General features: G+C 43.4%; 1 pseudogene; it reads left to right on the forward strand.

The window, feature by feature from the left end:
- Positions 1-1,450: 1,450 nt before the first annotated feature.
- On the forward strand, positions 1,451-3,567 carry LOC697730 (mitochondrial import receptor subunit TOM40 homolog pseudogene; annotated as a pseudogene).
- The last annotated feature ends 13,944 nt before the right edge of the window (positions 3,568-17,511 follow it).

A 17,511-nucleotide genomic window follows, 5' to 3' on the forward strand; every position in this document is an offset into this window, starting at 1 on the left:
ATGAGACCTTAAAATCCTCTTTTTCCTATTTGAAATACATAATACATTATTTACTAACCATTGCCCTTTCAGCTGCAGGTTTATTTTTATTCTTCACAGTCCCTTCTAAACCCCAGCAGTATTTCAGAATGCTATTCTGGATCCCACCCCAGATTATTTAAGTCAGGATCTTAAAGCATGGGACCCAGAAATCTGCACTTTCAAAAAGGCCTCAGATGATTCTGGTTTATTGGCAGGATTGAAAACCATTGGGTTACTCTAATTTCTGGAATCATTATTCTCTACCTACCTGTTTCCAATTTTCACTAATCGCTTTCTTATTAATTTCCTGTAAGCTGGATGCTGAGTCCTCTGCTTTTTTAAAACCAATAACTTTCTTTGGATCCAATTAAACATGATTCAGTCCTGAGAGTAGACGGTAGACCCAGAAGTTGACTCTTATTCCCCGGATATATTTTTTTGTGTTAATTTACAAGTTTCATATTTAGTTGTTTCAAAGTTTCATGTTTTTAATGTATGCTACTTATTGCTCCATTACAAACTACCCCAAGACTTAGTGGTTGAAAACAACAAAACCCAGATCCTTGTTAGTGGGATGCTGCCACGTGGGCAGGACTGGGTAGGGCATGCTGATCTCTGTTCCACATGGTGTTGGCTGGGACGCCTTAACTGGGGCTAGACATGTCTGACTCACATAGCTGCTGCCTTAGTTGCCGCCTTTTCTCCAACAGCATACTGCATTTTTTTAATACAGTGGCTTATGGCCATGGAGAGCAAACTGGAAACTGCCAGGTTTCTTAAGCCCAGGCCGGGGATCAGCAGGGGGCCTCTTTTCCCACATTCTGTGGGTCAGAGCAACCATAGGCCAGCTCTGATTCAAAGAGAAAGGAAATAGACTCCACTGTCAATGGAGAGGCGTGACAGGTGTGAAGAGGGATGGAAGCTTTAGTTGGGGAAATATCCCAGGTATGTGGAAGGTATGTAAGCTTGAATCATTAAGTGAATGGATGAATGAATAAAATAATAAAAAAAGGTATAAAATGTTTATTTTGCCTAAGATTTTATTTCTGATAGAAATAAGAAAAAATAGAAAATATTTAAAAAATATACAGACAGGAGACATAGACAATAACGATGTTTCAATCTTTTATATAAGGAAATGTATGTGATGGTATTCAATTTTGCACCAGAAAAGAGGCTAAGGAAAGCAATGGACACGTCATATTAAGACAAGACTGTGTCAGGCCGGAATGTGCGAATCTAGGGCCAAGTCAGCCAGCCCAGGTGGAAGTAACCACAGCAGGTACCTAAATGAGGCAGGACAGGCCGGGAGCAGGCGCCGCCGCCAATGAGAACCCGGGCCCTGAGCTGAGCGGGAGTTTGCTGGGGCTGAGTCTGGGGCGCGTAGGCCCCGACCTTCGCCCTCTGACCTCTCCCCTCGTAGGTGACCATGGGGAACATGTTGGTAGCCAGCTCGCTGCCTGCAGGGCAGCCGCCACCACCTCTGCCCGCCCTCGTGGGGCTGCGGCCACCTCCGTCCTAGCATCCGGGCTTCAGGTTGCAGCCGCTGGGAGGCGGCCTGGGCGCCAGGACCAGTGTGGGTGGAGGTTCGGAACGGACACCCGGGACTGCAACCGCCAGTGCCTCAGAGGGTGCCGAGGAAGGGGCCTGCGGCTGCCTGCCCAAGCCCTGCACATTGGAGGAGTGCCACCGGAAGTTCAAGGAGCTGTAGATGGAAGGTGTCAAGTTCACAGTGAACAAAGGGTTGAGTAAGCATTTTCAGGTGAACCACACAGTAACCCTCAGCACAATCAGGGAGTCCAACTACCACTTTGGTGTCATGTATATGGGAACAAAGCAGCTGAGTCCCACAGAGGCATTCCCTGTACTGGTGGGTGACATGGACAACAGTGGCGGCCTCAATGCTCAGGTCATTCACCAGCTGGGCCCCAGCCTCAGGTCCAATATGGCCATCCAGACCTAGCAGTCGAAGTTTGTGAACTGGCAGGTGGATGGGGAGTACCAGGGCTCTGACTTCATAGTGGATGTCACCCTGGGGAACCCAGACGTCCTGATGGGTTCAGGAATCCTCATAACCCACTACCTACAGAGCATAACGCCTTGCCTGGCCCTGGGCAGAGAGCGGGTCTACCACCGATGGCCTGGGGAGGAGGGCACTGTCAAGTCTCTAACTGGGAAATACACATCAAACAACTGGTTGGCAACGGTAACGTTGGGTTGGACATAATACCACAAACCCAGTGACCAGCTATAGGTGGATGTGGAGTTTGAGGCCAGTACAAGGCTGCAGGACACCAATGTCTCCTTTGGGTAAAAGCTGGACCTGCCGAAGATCAACCTCCTCTTCAAAGGGTCTGTGGAAAGCAACTGGATCCTGGGTGCCACGCTGGAGGAGCTCCCACCCCTGCCTCTGATACCGGCCCTCGGGGCCTTCCTGAATCACTGCAAGAACAAGTTATGGTGTGGCTTTGGCTTCACCATCGGCTAAGCCCTCCTGACCCTTCCATACCCTATCCTCCTTCAGATTCTACCTCCACCCTCTTCCTGCCACAGAGGGTAGACCTGGGCTCCCCTCCCCTCCTCTGGGGTCAGGTGGACAGCAGAAAGGAGGGACCCAACCACCCCAGCAGCTGAGAAGGGGATTCTGGAACCGACTGGCGCTTCTGGATTCTGAGTACCAGGGGCAGCATGTCCAGTGGGCCTGGGGTCGGTCCTGGAAGGGATTCCGGAATTGAGTGGCACACAGGATTCTGAGAACGAGGGGTAGAGGCAGCCGGACAACCTCAGGGAGGAATGTATTGGAGTCCCCATCCTCCAAAGGGCCTGGCCTTGCTTCAAGGGGGCAGTGAGAGGATTTCCCCATCCCTGGTCAGTCTGCCCTGCCGCTGTCCACTTTCCCATCTACCCCTCGGTATAAATCATGTTTATAAGTTCTGGAAGAACTGGGACATTTTACAGAAAAAAATATATGCATATGTATACGTGGAAAAAGAAAACAAAAAAAAAAAAAAAAAAAAGAGGCAGGACAGAGGTCAGGTCAAGGAAGGCCAGCTAGTTCAGAGAGTGTGGAGCAGGGCTGGGAGTCAGCATGGAATGGAGGTTTTGTGGGTCAAGGCAGCGAGTCCACATCAGTGAGGTCAGACCCTGGCACCAGAATTCCAGGACAGTTGAAAGACAGAGCTGAAGGCCTAGGCCAACAGGAAACAAGAAACCGGACACCAGCACCAAGCATAGAGCTTGACCCTGGGCACATTGTCTTCGGAGCTCCTCTTCCACTCCCAGAATGGGGCAGGACTGATCATGCATGATGCTGGGACTCAGTTTATAAAAGGAGACATTGTGGCTAGAGTACAGGAATGAGAAGGTCAGAGGCCAACAATTCCTGCCAAGTTGGGCTCAGTGAAAACCAGTATCTTGTCTTTGATCAGTCACTCCAAAAAAATATCAGGATGTTCAGGCCATCTGTTTCAGTGTTTGATCATGCTCCCCCAAAGAGTCTTTTGTATGGATATGTAGTTTTTGCCTTACAAAGCCACAGAATACAAAGAATATGCTGATTTCTTCTTTTTCTTTTTCTTTTCTTTTTTTTTTTTTTTTCATTTTTTGAGATGGAGTTTCTCTCTTGTCTCCAAGGCTGGAGTGCAATGGCACGATCTCGGTTCACTGCAACCTCTGCCTCCTGGGTTCAAGCGATTCTCCTGCCTCAGCCTCCTAAGTAGCTGGGATTGCAGGCACGTGCCATGACACCCAGCTAATTTTTGCCTTTTTAGTAAAGACGGGGTTTCACCATGTTGGCCAGGCTGGTCTTGAACTCCTGATCTCAAGTGATCCACCTGCCTTGGCCTCCCAAAATGCTAGGATTACAAGTGTGAGCCACTTTGCCTGGCCCTATGCTGAATTTTTCTAACTGCCTGACTCTATCGTCCATACTGAAAACTATCAAACCTATTATGTAACAATAGGTTATTGTTTTATCTGTTATAATATTACAGATATTTTGTATTACTTGCCATGTATTACTTGCCAAATGTAACAGTTCAGTTTTGGAATGGAATCTAGGCAAAAGTATAAAGCGGGAAGAGTTTTAGTATGAGTTGGTGATAATTTTTTTGCCGGAGTTATTCAAAATGTGATGTGGTAGCCAGCCTCCACGAGGACTCCCTGCAATCCCCGCTCCCTGATATTCACACCCTTGTCTAGTCCCCTCCCACGTTGTATGAGGGCTGGTCTGTGTAACCAATAAAACACACACACATTGTCAGCATTCTGGTCCTTTTCTGGATTAGTGCTTCCCAAAGTGATGTTCTTCAAAATCAGATTGAGCAGAAATGACAATTGTTGTTATGACAAAGAAAACGAAAAAAAAAATTGGAAAATAGTGTGCTAAGCAAAATGAAAAAAGTTTCCATACTTTTAGGACTTCCTAGAGCTTTTAATATGCTAAGTGCAGTGTGAAACTATAGGAAGAATATTGAGAATTCAGGGTATTCTAATCCTATGTGACCCTGGAAATCTTCTTTTTTGGGGGAAGGTTTGCAGCATTATGTTCACCAGTATTCACTTTGGTGAATGCTTCTCTAAAGTTTTCTTGGCTAGGCATGGTGTATACCTGGTTCATGCCTGTAATCTCAGCACTTTAGGAGGTTGAGGTGGGCGCATCACCTGAGGTTGGGAGTTCGAGACCAGCCTGGCCAACATGGTGAAACCCCATCTCTACTTAAATCACAAAAAATTAGCCATGTGTGGTGGAGCATGCCTGTAATCCCAGCTACTCTGGAGGCTGAGGCACGAAAATTGCTTGAATCCAGAAGGCGGAGGTTGCAGTAAGCTGAGATTGTGCCACTGCACTCCAGCCTGGGTGATAGAGTGAGACTCTGTCTCAAAAAAAAAAGTTTTCTTTGTTAATATTGTTTTGAAAAGGTAGTATACTAAACAGAGCATGATACCTTTCATGTGACTGACCAGTAAAAAAGAAAAAAAATCTCGTTATAAGATGCAATTTCAACTTTATTAAAACAAAGTCTTCTTTCAACCCATTGATAGCTGAAACAATCCTTTCATTTTTTTCTTTCTTCTTAGTACCAGGAACCTCCTATAACAGCCAGCCTCTATTCTGATGTTGGGGGAAAAAGCACATATGGCATAAATAGGCTATAACATTTTTTAAGAACCAAATTATTTTAGAAAATACTTGAGAAAATATGTCTTTGTGGTTACATTTGACATGAATACTGAACCAAGATCCCTGAATGACAGACTACAACTCTCAGCTTTCTGAAGATTATTACTCCTTCACTTGTGTTATTTTAAAAATTCATTTATTGCCTTGGATTTGAATCTTAAAAGGTTAATCACAAAACATCAGCTTGATACATTTTTAAAATTAATGGCCAAAATTGAATCTTAGAAGTTCAGAATTTTTTAGTATTATTTTTTTTTTGAAGGAAGAACAAAGACTTCCTTATTTCCAAATCTATCAAATTAGAGAAATTAGAGTAAACCTGTAATATACCTAGTGATAACGAGCTCATCTCACATAAAGCCAAGGACTCAATTCTTATCAAGGGAATGTTTCAGTACTTTGCATGTTTATATCTTGGTTCCTCCTTTCTCACCTGGAAAGTACGTTGAAATTACTTGTTGTATTAGTCCGTTTTCACACTGCTGATAAAGACATACACCCCAGAGACAGGGAAGGAGAAGAGGTTTAATGAACTTACAGTTCCATATGGCTGGGGAGGCATCACAATCAGGGCCAAAGGCAAGGAGGAGCAAGTCATGTCTTACATGGATGGTGGTGGGCAGAGACAGAGAGAGCTTGTGCAGGGAAACTCCCATTTTTAAAACCATCAGATCTCGTGAGACTTATTCACTATCATGAGAACAGCATGGGAAAAACCTGCCCCCATGATTCAATTACCTCCCACCAGATTTCTCCCAAGACATGTGGGAATTGTAGGAGTTACAATTCAAGATGAGATTTGAGTGGGGACACAGACAAACCATATCACTTGTCAACAATCTCACTTTTATTTGAAGCATAGAAAAGTGTCTTGTTATTTACATTAGGAGATATACCTAATGTGTTTACCTAATGTAAATAGCAAGACACTTTTCTATGCTTCAAATAAAAGTGAGATTTTGCAGTACACCAACATGGCACATGTATACATATGTAACAAACCTGTACTTTATGCACATGTACCCTAGAACTTAAAGTATAATAATAAAAAAAAAGAAAAGTGTCTTGTTAAATATGAGAAATAAGAGAAAATGTGTAAAGTACCCAGTCATCTTTAGGAAAAAAGAACTGTCTCAGAGATTCATGGAAAGGACTATTTCAGGTACTCTGGGTCATAGGCTTCTAGGGCACAAGCTTCTGATGGCATTTCTTGTTTGTTTGGTTTTTTTTCAGACAGAGTCTCACAGTGTTGCCCAGGTTGGAGTGCACTAGTGCAATTACATCTCACACTGCAGCCTTGATATCCTGGGCTTAAGCAATCCTCCCACTTCAGCCTCCCAAGTAGCAGGGACCACAGGTGTGTGCTACCATGCTAGGCTAGTTATCTAACTTTTTGTACAGACTGGGTCTCACTATGTTGCCCAGGCTGGTCTTGAACTCCTGGGCTCAAGCAATCCTCCCTCCTTGGCCTCCCAAAGTATTGGGATTATAGGTATGAGCCATCAGGCCCAGGCTGACGGCATTTCTTAATTATTTTTGAGACCATACCACTGTACTGAGTCAAGATTTCTAGAACTCTAGTGGAGAAGCCAATGGGTTAATGATATTGCTAACCCAGGATTGAACAGAATAATAATTAATTATATATGACTGAATGGATTATAGTTCTTTGAATGAATTACACAGGACTCATAAAAAATGATTTTGGATTTTGTTTGGAATCTTGTGGATGCTGTTCTATGTCTTAATTATAAGGAAACTCTTTCTCTCTTCCACATTCTTTGTAACGTGTAACAATTTAGTAGATTATACTTTTGCAAACAGAACTGGAACAATTATATTTTTCCTTGGCTTGATTCTTCCAGAATCTGCAAATTCTTATATTTTTATTTTCATGGCAACATAATTTTTCTGCATAGATTCAATGACTCTGACCCCTTTGTTAACAGGACATAATTAGAAACATTGGTTATATAAACCAAAGCTTTGACTGACTTGACTGACATGTCATATTTGAGAATGACGGTCATAGAAACATAGAATCAACTGTTAGGAGCTAAGGTTGATTTTATGTAGCTAATGCCTACAAAGCTCTCTTGGGAAAACCCACCCTGGTATCTGGCTTACAGAGTTTCCAGCCTTATAGGTGAGTAAGGAAGGTCACATCCTGGCAGGCCCGGAAACTTTACAATATTTTGGAAACCTTGAGAAGAGAGGAGTTCATCCAAATCTAAAGGTACTGAAGGTAAAGTCTGGTATTGAGTTATTGGCCTGGCTTCCTAGCCTTGACATGCTTTTAGAAGTCTAAACTCAGATTCCTTATGAAAAATTTCAGTAAAGCAAACTAAAAAAGGTCCATGGTATAAATTACCATTCTTGCTGTATTTATGTAAAAGATCAGGCCAAATCTAATGATATTGACCCTATTTTATAGTCAAGAAAAATTTTTCTTTGGGATTGTCTTTGACCATAAAAGGATAACTATTGAGAAAAATTTCGTTTTTCATAGAAAATTATAGCACACTATTGTGGTTTATCAGATTCTGATCATATCCATTGTCTTTGAGCTATATAGCATCTCTTTGTTAATTGTAGGTAACTAATGAATATGAAAAAAATCTCCAAAACATGTTAACATGTTACTTACCTAGAAATTGAACTGAATCCTGTCATCTTTCATTCATCGCCAACTCTTACCAAATTTTCAATTCTTCCATTTTTTTAAAAATCTAGCCACAACCCTCTACCTCCTGATGTGGCATCACTGAGAATTACATCCTAACTGCTCAGATTCTTATTGGAACTCTAGGTTGCTTTGTAGCTGGCCTTCCCCACACCCCACCCACAAGGATCTGAAGAAACATTGAGAGTTAAAGCCCAATAACTTGATATGTACTTCAAAAGTCTCATCACCACAGGAGTCCACGCATGCTCTGGATCTCTCCCTGGACCAGCCATTGTCTGGACCACTAAGGAAGTCTGGCAAAATACTCAGGTCATGCTCATGCATGCCCGTATTGATAGGTCACTCTGAGTATGAACAACATCACCAGAGTTTCGAAATCTTTGCTTGAAGGAACTCAACCAGCAGCCTCTGGTAACTACCATTCCACTCTATTTCTGTAAGTTTGAATGTTTTAGATTCCACATGCTGTGAAATCGTACCGTATCTGTGCCTGGCTTATTTCACTTAACATAATGTCCTTGATGTTTATCCATGTTGTCACAAATGACAGAATTTCTTGGGTTTTGTTTTATGTTTGTTTATTTATTTTTAAAGGCTGAATAGTACTGTATTCCATTGTATGTGTATATACCACATTTTAAAAATCTATTCATTCATTGATGAATGCTTAGGTTGCTTCCACATCTCGGCTAGTGTGAATAATGTTGCAATAAATGTGGAAGTACAGATATCTATTCCACATACTAATTTAGTTCCTTTGGGTATATACATAGTAGTGGGATTGCTGGATCATATAGTAATTCTATTTTTAGTTTTTTGAATAACCTCCACACTGTCTTCCAAAATGGCTGTAATAATTTATAATACCACCAACAGTGTATAAAGATTGCCTTTTCTCAAAAACCTCACCAACACTTGTTATCTTACATCTTTTCGACGATAGCCTATGTAACATGTGTAAGGTGATAGCTTATTGTGGCTTTAATTTGCACTTCTCTTATTGTTACAGATGTTGAGCATTTAAAATATGTATCTATTGGCCATCTGTATGTCTTCTTTTGATAAATGTCTATTCAAGTCATTTGCCCATTTTTAAATAAGGTTATTTGTTTTCTTGTTATTGGATAGTTTGATTTCCCTTGTGTATTTTGGATATTAGCCCCTTATGAATGATTTGCAAATATTTTCTCCTAGTCTGGGGCTTATCTCTTCACTCTGTTAATTGTTTCCTTTGTTGTACAGAAGCTTTTTAGTTTGACACAATCCCATTTGTCTATTTTTGCTTTTGTTGCTTGTGTTTTTGGGGTCATATCCATAAAATCACTGCTCAGGCCATGTCGTGGAGTTTTTTTTAATATGTTTTCTTCCAGTAATTTTATAGTTCTAGGTCTTATGTTTTACATCTTATTTCATTTTGAGTTGGTTCTTGTATGAGGCGTGAGATAAAGGTACACTTTTATCCTTTTATATGTGAATATCCAGTTTTCTCATTTATTGAAGGGACCGTCCTTCCCCCATTGTGTGTTCTTGGCATCTTTATCAAAAATCAGTTCACCATATGTTTATTTCATTGGTTAATGTGTCTTTTAAAAAATTTACTTTTATTTTTCTGGCTTATTTCTACAAGAAAGAAGCCCTAAGGGTTTAGGTTGGTCTGCGTGTTCCCTTCAGGACCGTTGCGCCTACACATCGTACCAGGGCTGACCACCTTAGGAAGGCTTCATGTTTAGACTTTGGCTGTTTACCTCAAATGCAATTAGGGGTATGTGTGTGTGTGTGTCTCCTATTTATATAAACATTTACATTTTGATAACTTTGATAATTCTTCATTTTTAAATATGCTGGAATCTTCTAAAAATAGAAATGGCCTAGAACTCTTCAAGACCTCTGCGAGACCCTGGGTCCATTTTGCTGACCAGGCCAAGCAATTGAGAGAATAGAGAACTGCTCTGTGACCCTTGGGCCATCTGTCTCTGCATCACCTGAAAATTCTGGGGCCTACACCAGACCTGCTAAATCCTCCTGAATCACTGGAATTGGGGCCAAAGAGCTTGCATTAAAAAAAAATTCTTCCATGTAACTTGTGTAAACTGAAGTTTGAGAGCACAAGGCTGGGGAATTAGATGGGTCATTAGACATTGAATTTCTCAAAAAAAGAGTAGGACTGGCAATGGGAAGTGAGGATGAATATACAAATAGACAATGTCCAGACCATAGAACTTTGACCCACAACCTACAGCAACCTTCCCAGGAAGTCAACCTCTTTATCTACAATAGGCAACCCAAGAAGCCAGCCTGCTGTAAGTCAGTACTGCAGGAAGCCAGATTGCTGTTTTTATTTTATGAGACAGAGTCTCACTCTGTTGTCCAGGCTGGGGTGCAGTGGTGCAATCACTGTTCACTGCAACCTCCACTTCCCTGGCTTAAGTGATCCTCCCACCTCAGCCTTCTGAGTAGCTGGGGCCACAGGCACACGCCACCATGCCCAGTTAATTTATTTTTATTTTTGCTTTTTTGTAGAGATGGGGTTTTGCCATATTACCCAGACTGGACTCAAACTCCTGGACTCAAGTGATCCACTTGCCTCGGCCTCCCAAAGTCCTGGGATTACAGGTGTGAGCCACCATTTCCAGCCTAGATTGGTATATTTTAGTGACAATCCAAGAAGCTAAACAACTCTGGTAGCAATCAGCCCCAAATGACCAGGACTTGATTAATAACTGAAAGCTTCCCAAATTTTTGTCCCTATTTGTAAGTTAGGACCAAACAGAGAAAGTCAAATATGCACCCTTAATCAATGACATAGGATGACTGCTTCTCATTAGCCTCCTACAGCTTCCCAAGCCAACAGCTTCCCATCAGGGCACACCTGAAGCCTTCCCTTTTGTCCACTGTCAGGTTTCCCACTCCTCTATCTGTCCTTGAGTCTCTGCCAAAAGACACTGACTGGCTGACTCCCTTGCTATAGTAAGTTCAGAATAAATAGACTTTATTTTTCTCATTTGGTTGGTTTTTGTTTATTTCCAGAAGGAAGACTGAAGCAGGAGCCAAAGGCCTTGATAAATATGGAGGAGGGATGAAAGATGATAGAGACAAGGAGTGAAAGAGGGATATTAGGTGGATGGTGTGACTCTCAAGGACGCAGCTTCTCCTATGGGTGGCTGAGTGGCAGTGGATGTATCTTGGGCCCACCATCTTTGCCAGGCCCTTTCCTGTACTCTGTTTTAGCTCCCCAGCCACACTGAGAGGTTCTGAGGTAGGCCAAATATTGTTAACACCATCCTACTGATGTGCAAAGAGGTAACAGATATGCTGTCTCTTGGCACCTGGTCCTGAAATCCCTTCTGGGCATTCAATTCCCGATAATCCTTATATGGGAACAACAGAAGCAAAGTCCCAAATGGTCCTGCTGTTACTTCACCCTCCAGATGTATTCATCATGCTTGATAACTTAATAAGGAGTTACTGAGTTTGGCTTCCTAGAGTGAAATATGGGAACGTTTTGTAAAATCCCAATAGTTTATTAATGATTCAGAGTGATAATTAGATTCTTTGTCTGAGTGCAGAGAAAAGATAATTGTTACATTTGACCTTGATTTTTTTTTGAGATGGAGTCTTGCTGTGTTGCCCAGGCTGGAGTGCAGTGGCACGATCTCAGCTTACTGCAACCTCCGCCTCCTGGGTTCAAGCAATTCTCTTGCCTCAGCCTCCCGAGTGGCTGGGACTACAGGTGTGTGCAATCATGCCGGGCTAATTTTTATTTTTATTTTAGTAGAGACAAGATGGGTTTCGTAAGGTTGGCCAGGCTGGTCTCGAAATCCTGACCTCAAGTGATCCACCTACCTCAGCCTCCCAAGGTGCTGGGATTACAGGCATAAGCCACCATGCCCAGCCTGATAATTGGTGCATTTGAAATAGGCTTTGCCTATATAGCCCCTCTGCCTATGTCTTTTTCTTCTGGGTCCTTTGTGAATCACATTCCTTTCATTAGGCAGGAGTGGAGGCTGATGGGCTGGAAGTGGGTTGGAAGCACACCTCAGAGTTTGAGCTCAAGAAACATTGGTTCTAATTTGTTGATCCCATTCTGTCCAGTCAGTCATGACTTAACAGCTTGCCTTCCTGAGTAGCCCTCTGAAACCTGGGCTTCAGGGCTGGAGCATGCCAACAACTTTCCTAGTCATTCATCTATCCTATTGCCCAGGATAAGCCTGGACCCTACTTGGCCACAAGGTCCTTTTCCCACAAGCATCTTTGCTCATAATTGGAAATTCTCATGAACTACACTGGAGTGGGCAGTACTGCTTCTAGGGCTGGCAAGAGGAGCCCCTGCCCCAAGCCTGGCTTTCTAAGGGCCAGTATTCCAAAAGGCTTAAATGCAAATACTTTTGTCTTTGTGGCTTGGAAACAAAGTTTTTTGAGTTTTGTAACCGACTGAGTGAATAAGAATTATCAAAATACAATACACACATTGGGCTCGCCAGGCCAGAGAAGGGTATGGGCCTGACAGCCTATAAGTGCAGGCTGGGGATGCAAAAATCACAGTGTGGGCCCAAGGAAACCAGGGAAAGAGCTGAGCTTATAGTTCGCCACCCCATAGCACCCATGGTGAGTGTCTAGGGGCCTGGGTGGACCAGGTCTGCGGATAACTGGCTCCCTCCCCTTTCTCTGCCCATGTGATATTGTTGGAAGGTTTTTAGAATTGTTGCAGGTTATGAGGTGGAAAAGTGAGGCATGGGAGCAAGTAACCTACCTCTCCAGACTCCCTAGGGAGCTTGGCCAGGTCAGTCTCCATCAGGGATTTGGGTTTAGTCATCACCTTGGAGACCTGGGTGTGAGCCACCAAATTCTCAGGAGGCAGGGCTGGCCCAGTGCTAGCTAATTTAGCCTCTCCGTCATATGGCTGATCCTTGGGAGGATGGCTGTGAGATGTTGGATGAGAACAGAGGCCAGGCCTAGAATGTAGCTTGTTTCATGACTTTTAAACCTTTATACATTTGGTGTTTGTTCCTTCCATGGTACTCTTACCCCAGGCCTCAACTAAGGAGTAGGCCTGGAGCAAGCATCCCAGAATGGGCAGGAGCACACCAACCACCTGCCTGACAGAGAAGCCATACACAACTTTGGGGAAGCATCCGGCACATGGCTTCCTCCACTCCCTGAGCTGCAAACAGGCTGGGATTAGCAGAGACAAGAGGAGGGTTCAGGTTAGTGCAAGCATAGGGAGGAAGTACCCTCCCCCCCAGTCCCTTCTGAGATGGCCCCATCTGTGCCCTCAGTCTCCTGCCATAGTGCATGGACAGGGAAGGACACTGTATCTGTGCACTTCAGCCTCTGATATTTACACCTCAACTCCTCTCCGTGACCTCAACACACACACCCTACCACATTCTCCACCCCATCGTCTGCTCTCTTGTCCCTAAGCATGACCTGTGTGTTCTTACCTTTTCCTCTCTCCCCCACCCCAACTCTTTGTTTGCTACCCCCTCCTCCCTCAAGACATCTTTTCTATGAATGGGCGAACAAATAAAGATGATTTCCACAAGTTATGAAATTCTTACTATATGCTGGGAGCTATGCTAGACATTGGAGTTCTCTGAACATCCCTACCACTCACTTGCTGAGTGAGACCAGGGAGAGTGGAGGTTGCAATGTCACAGTAGGTGGTCAGATGGCTGCTCACACTGGGCCTCAAGAAGTGGCATTTTGGGGGGAATGTATCAACTATAGTTCAAGGTCTGACCTTTGTTTTGGCAGCTTTAGAAATAAAATTTTCTCTGATTTGGAAGAATTAACATACACTGACCAAGTTCACAAGAAACTGATATATAAACCAAAATATCAACTTATTCTATTTCTAGGGGTGTGATTGAAACCAAATTTGCAAAGATTATGACAGTGAGAGAAGTCTAGCATGGCTTATTCCATCTTGCTTCTAGTCTCAGAGGCTGGCTGTTCTTGCTCATTCCTGGGCATAGGCCAAGCTAACCATGGGAAGAATTTAGTTTATAGTTTAACTTTGAAGCAAGGATGATAACAGTCCCTCCTTAAAACTGATCCCTTCCTTGCTGCAACCGAAAACTGCCTTTGTAAAGCTAATGAAAGTCCAGGAGATTAGGATTATGGGAGGGGCCTGAATTCTGCTTATATGCAGGCATACTTTCTATAATCCCCTACGCTCAGAACCTCTGGCCAGAGGTCACAAGATTTGTGACTTCCTCAATTGCTCCTATAGACAACATCACTATTGTAAAACCTAAGATTGGCCTTTTGAGATATTTTTTCCGATTTTTTTTTCATTCTGGCAACCAACTGACCCCACCCAGACCCTGGACCCATGACTCAGAATGAGGGGAGCAGAGATGATAAGTTGTAGGCCAGCTTCTCAGGATGTGAAAGAATGGAGGGCACCCAAAGCTGGGCTCACTGTCCCCAAATACTCTTTCACTGTGGGTTGACAATACTTCATTCCCTGAGTTCCAGCGCACTATTTTTCTTCCTCCTGTGAGTATTGATAGTCTGTGTTTATTAATATTTGGGGATAAGGGTGTAGTTTAAGGTTGCCTGGCATATAGGAAGGAGTTAGGGCAAAAGAGATCCCCACATACCTTAGATCTAGATCTATAAGGCATCAAATTAAGACAACTCAAGACAGGAAGGATTCAGAGTCAAAACCACACAACTCAATAGGATGGAGGCTACAGGTGTGCCCGAGATACTGAACTCCTTGGGGCTCAAGGTGGTCAGGCCTGGTCACATCTGGCTGCTAGTGGTTCACAGTAACTGCAGTGGGCTATGCAAATATGATCATCTTTCTGTGTTCGGTATGTAAAGAGCTTGGGAAGTGCAGTTTTTACCAACCTGTCTCTTCAATGACAAGGATAAGGCAAAGTGACATAAGCCCAAGAAAGCAGAATCCAATTCTGCAATGTGAGGCATTTAATGTGATTGAGAGACTCCCAAAGGGACTCAGAGGTCAGGCAGAGCATCTGCGAGAGTGAGAGGTCAGAACCCAGTGAGCGGCCTGAGAAATGGGCATGAGTGACCCGTAAGAAGAATGGATCCTGACCAAGTGTTCAAGGCTGCAGTGAACTATGATTGCATCACTGCACTTCAGCCTGGGCAACAGAGTGAGACCCTGCTCCCCACTCCCACCTCCCAAAAAAAGAAGAACGGAGCTTGATACTGACCCATCTGTACTCATCTCTGTGACACCACACTACCACCCTAGGCTGTGGCCTGACCAAGGCCAGACTGAAAGAGTGGGTAGATTCTGTTTTGCAGGAGAATCAGGTAGGCCCACTAGGTTCAAATGGGAAATGCCAGATTTGGTAGCAACGCAGCACATTCAGGGCCACTGTTCTCCATATTTCATCTTGTAGTTCCCATAATCCCCATGTGTCATGGGAGGGACTCAGTGGGAGGTAATTAAAACATGGGGGTGGGTTTTTCCCATGCTGTTGTTGTAATAGTGAATAAGTCTCATGAAATCTGATGGTTTTATAAAGGGCAGTTCTCCTGCACAAGCTTTCTTGCCTGCTGCCTTGTAAGATGTGCCTTTGCTCCTCCTTCGCTTTCCACCATGACTGTGAGGCCTCCCCAGCCATGAAGAACTGTGAGTCCATTAAACCTCTTTTTGTTTATAAATTACTCAGTCTCAGGTATGTCTTTATTAGCAGCATGAGAACAGAATCATACACTTCCCTTGTACTCATATTCAGTGTACTTTCATTTCCCAACATCCACCCAGTTATCTTACTTCCCCAAAGCAAAACCTGAGACAAGGACTTGGATGCAAATAGTTTATTTAGGAGGTGATCTCAGGAAATAAAAGCAAGAGAGTAGGAAGGGTGAGATGGGAAGGAGAAAGGACAAACCTGGGGGTGTATTATAAAGCTTGCTGTTGTGGGCAATTGGGGCTTAACAATGCTGGGACCTCATACAAAGCATGCAGAATCCTCCCAGATTGGTGCATCTGAAGGATGAGAGGTCCAGTGGTCTTAACTCCTTCGCACTTCAGAGCTGTGCATATGTGAGGGTGCTCTGGAACAGAAGGCAGACAGATGCCTTTTTATTGCTGAGTAATATTCCACTGAATAAATATATCAGTTTGTTTATTCATTTGTCTGTTGATGGATGCCAGATATATTTCCAGTTTTTGATGATTCTGAATAAAGCTGTAATGAACATTCTTGTACAGGCTTTTTGGACAGGTACCATACTTCTTGCAGGCCAATAATAAAAGAACACATTATGACTGCTTCACCTCTAAACCCCATGGTTATATAACACCATATTCTGTGGAAATCACTCTAACCCAAGGGCTCTCAAACTTTAGTGTGCACATCACAGCCTTCTTGTGCTTCAAAACATCAGACAGCATTGTAGCCCTGCAGTTGAGGGCCATTTGAAATAGAAAAATCACCAAAACAAACATGCAAAAGACATGGCACTAAACAGGCCTTGAAAAGGAAGGCAAAAGGCTGGGTGTGGTGGTTCATGCCTATAATCACAGCACTTTGGGAGGCCAAGGCAGGCAGATCACTTGAGGTCAAGAGTTCAAGGCCAGCCTGGCCAACACAGTGAAACCCCGTCTCTACTAAAAATACAAAAATTAGCTGGGCATGGTCTTGTGCCTGTAACCCCAGTTACTCAGGAGGCTGAGGCAGGATAATTGCTTGAACCAGGGAGGTGGAGGTTGCAGTGAGCTGAGAGCTGACATTGTGCCACAGCACACCAGCCTGGGCGACAGAGCGAGACTCTGTCACGAAAAAAAAAAAAAAAAAAAAAAAAAAAGAAAAGAAAAAGCAAAAAAGGAATGCAAAGTATCTTATCATCGGAACCCAGCTATGAACATATGTATAAGGATGACTGGAATTTTTCACTACTCTGTGCATGTCCGCAGAAGTGCTGCTACAAATACATTTTATCAAGTAGGTACATTTGCAAATATGGATCTGCAAATAATGAGGATCTATTGTATTTAGAACTTGAAATTTGATACTTCTTTCTTTTTTGAGACAGGATGTTGCTCTGTTGCCCAGGCTGAAGAGCAGTAGTTGCCTGATCATAGCTTACTATAGCCTCTAACAGGCTCAAGCAATCCTCCTGCCTCAGCCTCCCAAGTAGCTAGGACTACAGGGATGCAACACCACATCCAGCTAATTAAATATATATATATATTTATTGTAGAGACAAGGTCTTACTATGTTACCTATGATGGTTTCAAACTGGCTTCAAGGGATCCTCCCACCTTGGCCTCCCAAAGTGCTGGGATTACTGGTGGACACTACCACACCCAGCTAATTCATTTTTTTTTTTTTTTTTTTCAGAGATGGGATCTCACCACGTTGCCAAGGCTGGTCCTGAACTCCTGGTCTGGAGTGATCCTCTCACCTCGGCCTTCAAGTGCTGGGATTATAGGCATGAGTCACTCTGTCCAGCCCATGTGATAGTTTTTAATCAGTGTTTCCTCTACCTGATTTTTCCTTCATGCTAATCTTACCTCTTTCCCATAGGGGCATGAAACCTCCACTTCCAGAATGGATAGTACTGAGATATCCCTTTGGGGTCTTTATGATAACCCTTTTACATGCTTCTCCCAGGGTAGGAGAGGGTGCTGCTG

Source organism: Macaca mulatta, chromosome 6 (assembly GCF_049350105.2).
Source record: "Macaca mulatta isolate MMU2019108-1 chromosome 6, T2T-MMU8v2.0, whole genome shotgun sequence".
Taxonomy (NCBI): domain Eukaryota; kingdom Metazoa; phylum Chordata; class Mammalia; order Primates; family Cercopithecidae; genus Macaca; species Macaca mulatta.